Here is an 8,210-nt window from a genome sequence, read left to right as displayed (position 1 = left end):
TTCATCTTTTTGGATAGGCCATACAGCTTCAGAATAGAAAAGGGTTCTTTTGCTTGTAGTAGTAAGTCACCACTTTAAGACAGGTGTCATCAAACAAAAAATAGTTCCAGGCGTCCAATTCCCCATAAGTGAATCCCATCATGGAACAAGCATATTATTCTCCAAAGAGGAATTGACATTACATGGGTTGTCACGACAACCAGCCGTGATTCAAAGCAGCTCTGATAGGTCTCTACCTCAGGCAAGCAGCTAGCCTTGAGATCTGAGCAGATGCTGGGCCAGCCAGCCAATCATAGGTGAGCAGGGAAAAAGATGACATCATAGGCAAATTAGGGCAAACAGTGCAAGTGCTTTGTTTGCTGTCTCCGCTTTTACTGCCTTTCAATGAACCTGCAAGGCTTGGGGCAATAGGCTAGTCATCTCTGTCTGAACACTACAGGAGTCTGTTTAGAATTAACAGGGATATATCTTTATCTTCCAGGATATCTGTGTACTATCACTGAGACTGGTAAAGCAGGATTTTTATAGAATCTTTATTATAATTTACATGAACAAAGAACCACTTTTACTGTACAGGGGACCACTTACACATATTACATTGCTTTGGCACTGCCATTTAATTATGGTTTAAAGCTTTAATGCATCCTTCTATTTTAATACTACATGTGTATATAGTCATTCACAGTCAAGGCAGGTATTTCATTATCCTAAATGTGTCTTTTATTGATTAACAATATAACATCAGTGCACATTTTACACACATAAGTCATGCACTCTGATGTATTTAATCATGGTAATGTTATAGGTATGCTCAATAACTTACAACACTTTGCTGTTTTGCCCTTTGCTTGTAATTTCAATGTAAGGAAACACATTTTCTTTATCTAAAAAAACATTTTTCCTGAGTGGATCTGACGTCATTAATCAAACCCATTTTGCTAAGTAGCTTGGGTCTGTCAGGAGACTGCGGAAAGGGGAAAAAGGACGGAACAGCTACTGTATCTTCTCTTATAACGAAACACAAGTTTTGGCTGACAGCTCCTTTTCATATTTACCACCCACAAAACTTACTCTAGTCTGTCTGGTGGACGTTTTACTAAATTAGACACTGTTCAGAAAGGCATCTTTAATCACCCAGGAAAGTATGTACTGTACAGCAGGCAAGAAGGCTTGGATTCATAGCAAAGTTATATGCCTAAAGGATTAATAAAGTAAATATGAATGAAACTTCATTTCATGGGGCTTTTGGTAACATAAAACAGAGTGTTTTTTACACCATGAATAAATGCAGTTAATTTTTGTGGTCAGCAGCTTTAGAATTTGGACTCAGTGGCTTCTGTTTACTACAGCAGTATACAGTAGATCGTATTTACTGTGGAAAAGTTCCACACTGATGACATTTGCTGCTTGGATGACTCACTGAACCTGAACTCCTAATGTTTGCCAGGTATTTAAATGTGTCCATTGTGTACTACAGTATGTACAATTGTTGGTGTTGTTACTACCCTGGATTCCTAGAAACGTTTAATTTATCTTTGTGATTTCTGTATCTTGTACTGCAATTCGTTTTGTTTCAGTTTTCATATTCTGTCCTTTTCTGACTTAAAACTTTTCTGACTTCATACTAGTATTGCTATACTACCTCGTATGAACTTTCTGACTTCATACTAGGTATTTCTGTACATTGTTGTTTTTATGTTAAAAGATTGCAGTTACGATTTTGTTTGTTTACACCCCTCTAAGCACCCTTGGAGCTAAATTATTCATTTTAAAAGAACAGTTCACTCCATGAAAGCTACTCCAGTTTGCCTTAAAAATGAAACAGTTAAAAAGCAAAATAAAGTCTAGTATCTGCACTGTAATGTTTAACCAGAGACGTGTTACAATATTGCCAACCATTTTGTTAATTAATACCATAGATCTATATTAATGTTCAAAATAACATTCTTTGAGACCGCAAAGATTCACACATAGTCACTTTCACACAAAGCAAAATAAAAAAAAATCCAGCTTCCCTCTCTGCTTCTTACTCAGTGTTGTCAGCTCCCAAACAAAAGACTAATTCCGTCTGGTTCTTCCCTAGTGCCGTTGGCATTATTATCATGTTTATTGTCAGCCAATGGGCTGGGCTGCAAGGATGACATCATGGACTAGGGAACAGCAAGAAGCCAGTGAAGCATCCAGCCTGTTCAACAGCCAGGGTTTGGGGTCAGGGACCGGTCTGACAACAGAATGGCAATCCTGCCGATGGACTGTCACTAGGGCTTTGATATCCTGCGATGAATTCATCAGAACACTGGACCCGAAGGCTGTATACTGAGCAAAAGAATGACAAGATATAATTCAGGTAATCCCCAACATCTCTTGGTTTTAATAAGTTGGATGTGGACAGAGGCATTTTCTGTAGGGTATTTTTTCTGCTTTTGGTTCCTGCTATAAAAGGAAGCACTATTGATGTGCACTTTGTCTCTCTCTGCTATAAAAAAAGCATGTATAACTAACAGCTTAGTGATGTTTTCTGGTGGCTTTTCAGGATTATTCCTCCACCCCTGACACATCCCTTTTTCCATATAGAGCATCTTTGTTATTGTGCGAGATTGAAAGCAAGAATAGGTGCATTGAATCAGTATACTGTTCCTACTAGTGTGTGCAGCAGCAACTGCAATGGCTTGTTAAGTAGAAAAATGAAGGAAGATGCACGGCTAATTTGAGGACTGAGTGAGCTAATGCATGGTTTGGTTGTCGAATGATTGGTTCCTTTTCATTTTAGGCAAAGAAATCATTTTTTAAAAGGAAATTAATCTTTTAAGGCTATTTATGTTGCTAGATTTTTATGCCATTTTACCATGCTTTGAAAGACTCCAATCATATTACTCTCAATTTCAAAGCAAGGGCTGACAGGAGATGCTATCTAGAAAGGGTGGTATGGTGTTGGGCATTAGAAATATGCAGTGTCTGAATTTTTTTTGTGTATGTGGATGGAGATGGTTTATCCTTCCTAGTTACAAGGTCCACAGAAGCTCTCTTATTTGTGCAGAATGACTGCTTACTGGGGTCAATCAATATGCACCTATTTCCCAAGCAGCCAATGAAAGCTCTATTTTTCAGTTGGCAGGCTGGGCTTATTCTGGGGATGTGCTTGACAAAATTCAACCTGAGAGATTGTGAGTTCGGGTTTTAATTGGTTTGAGAAATTCACCCTATTCCTAGAAGTGGAGCCAGTCCATGTTAGTGAACAAGATAAATGGTGAGATATTGGCGAATAAGAGTGTCGTTTTATGACAGGACTGGGGGATGTTGCCATTGCTGCTGTGTCATCATGCAATTTGCTGCACAGATTTAGGCTAGGCTGTTCTCCCAGTACAAAGTAATGTGACCAGTACTGGTAACCATGTGTGTATTTGGTCAACCTGCAGTCATGAAATGAAAGGCTTGATGTTTAAATGTCATCCAAAAACTGTCTAATCTCTCCCATTAAATGAAGTGAATAAAATAACAGATCCCATCTCAAATTTTCCTGCATTTCTTCTTATCTGTATAAAACTAACAGCTGTATGTTGGTGACTTTAGATTTGATTTTTGTTTTCTCATTTGAATATTGAGTCTGAGAACAGAATTAAATAAATATATAAGATACATACTACAGTAAAGGAATTTTTAAGTGGAGGATTTATTCTGTCTGCATCTGAAATAGTTTAGCTGAAAAGAAGGAAGATACTTTTGATTTGAATGTTCTGGTTTGAAAAAAAAAGATAGAAAAGGTATTTTTGTTAGCAAGGAAGTGTTGAAGTGGATATGGGTATAGTATGATTATTATACATACTATAGGTCGATATATATTCTATATACTGTGGTAAATATAGATAGGTATATTATGTTTATTGAAGTTGTGGCTCTTCAGGATGCTCTGGAGGTCAAAAGTTTGCCTGTGCTAATAGAGGCCTTTAATATGCGTTATTCACTTTTTAAAAGTGGTGAGGTTTAGTAGATAATATAATTTTCTCAAATGGATCCATTTTATTTTGCCATGCCTGTGTCTTTCGAAATTGGATTACTTGAAACCAATGCATCTGTATTATAGGTACTTGCTTCTTATTATTTGGATATAAATTCATCCTCAGGTCATGTTGCTGCAACAATGATTAAGGTCAAGAAAAATGTGTCCATTTTTCATCTTTTCCTTTGAACCCTTGCAGTGTAGGTCACCCAGGAAGATTGCTTAGATTGAGCTGATTGTTCTCTCTCTAGTAATAGAATACATTTATGTCTTTGGACCTTTCTTATTTGGTGTCTGGAGATGACATGGTTAGTGAGAGACAGAAAGAAAGCTCTTGATTAAGGTCTGGGTGCAGGAGGCCTGTATTCAAAGGTGCTTCATCATCTAAGGAAGTTATTAAGTGAATGCATGAAAGATAGCCCATATTGGACCAGTTAACTGTTTTGTTTGGGCCTTTAATATTTTATTTCACAATTACCTCAACTTTGAGCTTCATATAGTATTGCAATCTTCCAACCAAAACTTCTAAAAACCAAAATGAGTGCTAGAATTTGTATTTTATCTGTAGCATTATAACAAATGGACTATGGTATTTTTAAGCTACAGATGCAATGAAACCTGCATACATTCATAGACAGAGAATAGAGGCTGAATTTGTTGAAACATTTCTGATCCTATATTAGTTTAGCTGGGAAGGCTTTAGATTGGTTTTCATACGTTAAAAGATGATAAAGATAAATCAACACTAGGAGATGATCCAATTGGTGTTTTGCAGAGTTCTATCTTGAGACCCTTGCTGTATATACAGTACATTACAACCTGATATGATCAAGAAACTTGGTGTAATTTTCAGGACAAACCAATCTGACAATGTTCTAAAAGACAGACTGAAATCCATCATTTTGTTTTTAATGGGTTGAAAATAACATTCATAAAACAGTTATTGTTGTTGGGCACAGATGAGCAAAAAGTGATTCTGTTAGTATCACTATTGACAGAAACCCTGTTTTACTATCTTCTGATAGTAATCTTCAGGTAGTATCTTAAGAAATTGGGTGTCATTTTTGACATCTTTTAATACGTTCCATTTGATTAATACTTTAAACCTGTGTAACTAGAACTGATTTTTATAATTTGAGAAATACAGATGTACTTAAAGGATGTGTGGCTTAGGGATTGAAGATTGTTTCCATGATACTATAACATACGGTAAACCTAGAGTTTTTTTAAATACAAATTATAATTCTTTATTTCATATACAGGTACCTGATAACAAACTCAGTAGTTTCCAGCCTGTTCAGAATTTTTTCAGGTTATTAACACAAACTTTAATATCTGTTCATATCATCCTTTAAGTGTTTGCATTGGCTACCACTGAGTTTTCAAATTCATTTTAAGGGTGCAACAATAACATCCTTTAAAATCCTTCATGAGTCAGGGCTTTCCTAGCTTCAGGAGATACTGTATTTATTCCACGTGCTCCTAATTGTTCACAGAGACATCAAACTGCTGGTTTACCCAAAGAGAGTTTTTATTCTTTAAGCTGTGATGTACTTTTGGAACTCCACTTCAATCTGTTTCAGCACTATAGAAATATATAGATATACTTACATAGATATACCTACTGTATAATGTATATAGAAACACTAGCTTGTATTCTGAAAAATTAATATAAAATCCATTCTTATTGGTTCAACTTGTATGTCATTCATAGTGACTGGATATGTATTTTCATATACTTGGTTTTAATGGAGTACATTACTCCTTAAAGCCCTTCCATAAAGAGTGCTAGATGAGATTATTATTATTTTTTATAATTAATAATTTAATAATATTATTTAGGATAATTTCATTGATGTGGTGTATTGTATTATTTCAGTATGTGTAGTCCATTCAATAGTTTTAATTCCTGAACAGAAATATGACTTATATATTATAATTTTAATTATAAAAATTATATCTTTCAGTTGGAATCTAATTAACATCTACTGTTTTTAAACATTCGTTTGATAAATTGATAATGCCTTAGACGTTGAAATAAAAATTATTCATGGTTAAAAATGGTAAACATCAATGAGGTATGCTTTCCAGGAATGTAAGAAATAATGAAAGGAGTGACTCTGGAAATTTTAATTTGTTGGGGGGTTAGTTAAGTTAATATGTTAAGTTAATATGAAAGAATGGGAAGCATGAACAAAGGAATTCCATCCTCCAAAAGATTTCATATGAAAACATTTATACTGTTCCTCTACCTTTTGTGTATTTAATAATAGTGCACAGCTGCTAAAATCTCCATACAGTATGTAGAAGATTTTCAGTATGTGATTGGATTAGTTCTGCCAATATCAATACAATTCAATCTCACAACTTCATCATGCTTTTATTTTTTTGTCTTCTTACCATAAGGATCTGGTTAGTCTTAGACTGGAACCGATTAAACTGCAGACAGAAAGAAATGCAGACAATATGCATGCACGGGGTGAAGATTGGTCATCTCTTCACAGAAACCTAATGAATGAACATTTACCTCAACACTAGGGCTTAATTTTTCATCTTAATTAGCATGTGAGACAGCTAAAACTTTAGCAATCAAATATTACAGCTGGTCCACATGTGACCTTTGCTGACCTTAATTCAATTTCTTTTTTTTACACCTAGGAGAACATATTAAAATTTGATTAAACTGGTATTTTTCTTATTATTTGAATCACCAACAGTCATTTACATAACTATCAAATTAAGGATTATAATGACATTATTCTTTCAATTTGTAGACCCAACTTCTCTTAAATATAATTTTAACTTCTATTTCAGAGCAGGTGGAACAATATATAAAATAAAATACACAAAAAAATGTTGTAAAAAATGTTTTACAACCCGCTAATAATTTGTAGATTCCATATCTTCCAAAGTTAATTTCAATATTCCTGTTATTATGGATGCGTTTTAACTTTTACAGTACGTATACAGGTGTTGATAGATACAAATTTAATTAACAAATCTGTTTGATAAACAATTATTTTAGCCTCCATTAAAAGCAGTCTTCCCATGAAAAAGAATATATACCACAATCTAAACCAGTTAAAACAGTTTTTTCTATACTTCTCATTGATGGAACCAGTTTGTGTTTTGGACAAGACAGAAATGTGAGATTGAGTATACTGTAAGCAATGGTTTTAAATGCTGAAAAGGCTAGATTATCTTCCATTACCAAGACTTTGAAGAACAAAGAATTTGCTTAGCACCCCCAGCCTCCCTATCCTGTATGATCTGAGGAGTGGATTTTCATTACAAGTTGTGAACCATCTGGCTATTTCACAATGGCTGATTCCAAAGCCACACCTAATCTGTTGCATTTTTGTTTGAACTGTGGGTATACAATACTCTTCTGTTCATCTTTTAACTCCCACAAACCAGACATATCCAGACATCTGTAATAGAGCCATGAACAATTTGGCACTTGGTCAGATTTCTATTTGATCGTAATCAATTAGTCTTACAATTCAAATTTAGATGGTACTTGACAAAAATGGAAATACCTGAATATATCAAATTGGTTGGTATACTGTAGGCTTTAAGGAGGTTTATCTGTGTCAGAGAACATCATTGCATTATAACTAATAAAGTTATACACAGTACATCTTGATGTAGGGTAAATCCAAAGGTTTGGAGTCATGTACACTGAAAACATTCATTTTTTGTACTTTTGGTATTCTTTGGTATACAGTTATAGAGAAATACGCTGCACTGGACATTCATATTGTGGAGGATAATGAAAGATCAAATGCTTCCATCTGATCCTAGTGCAGTTTGTGTCTTCTTTGAAAAGTGAGTGACTTGAAGTAACCCCATGTGATCCTCTACCTGCTCTGTCTTTCAGATAAAAAAGAAATCAAAATGCAGGTTAAGCTCAGGATTTGCTGATTTTCATTTTATCTTGATAACATACAACCAGGTCTAAGAAGATAATGAAATTATTGATTTGTACTGTACTTAATTATTGGTTGTTAACACTAGTAAGCATTATTTCATCTATAATTCTGATTAATTGGTGATTTGCACCTATGTTTTTAAACAAATAACACCCTTGCACACAATTAAACACTGTTCTTTTTAGTATACTGTATTTGAAAATCAGTGTCCTTTGAAACTAGGTGATGAAAAATATTTTGCAAAGATCTGAAAGTGGTGGTTATCCACAAGTCTATTTGCC

General features: G+C 34.6%; 1 protein-coding gene across 2 annotated transcripts in view; it reads left to right on the top strand.

The window, feature by feature from the left end:
- The first annotated feature begins 2,281 nt into the window (after window positions 1-2,281).
- Window positions 2,282-8,210, top strand: part of LOC148828514 (serine/threonine-protein kinase PAK 3) — a 64,835-nt gene continuing 58,906 nt past the window's right edge. For both annotated transcript variants that reach the window (XM_088925371.1, XM_088925370.1), the window contains exon 1: window positions 2,282-2,347. The gene's annotated coding sequence lies outside the window, so the exon portion shown is untranslated. The remainder of the gene's footprint in view (window positions 2,348-8,210) is intronic.

This window comes from Atractosteus spatula, chromosome 9 (assembly GCF_055471065.1).
Source record: "Atractosteus spatula isolate fAtrSpa1 chromosome 9, fAtrSpa1.hap1, whole genome shotgun sequence".
Classification (NCBI taxonomy): domain Eukaryota; kingdom Metazoa; phylum Chordata; class Actinopteri; order Semionotiformes; family Lepisosteidae; genus Atractosteus; species Atractosteus spatula.
Note: the sequence above shows the minus strand (reverse complement) of the source record. Positions and strands in the feature narration are given on the sequence as shown.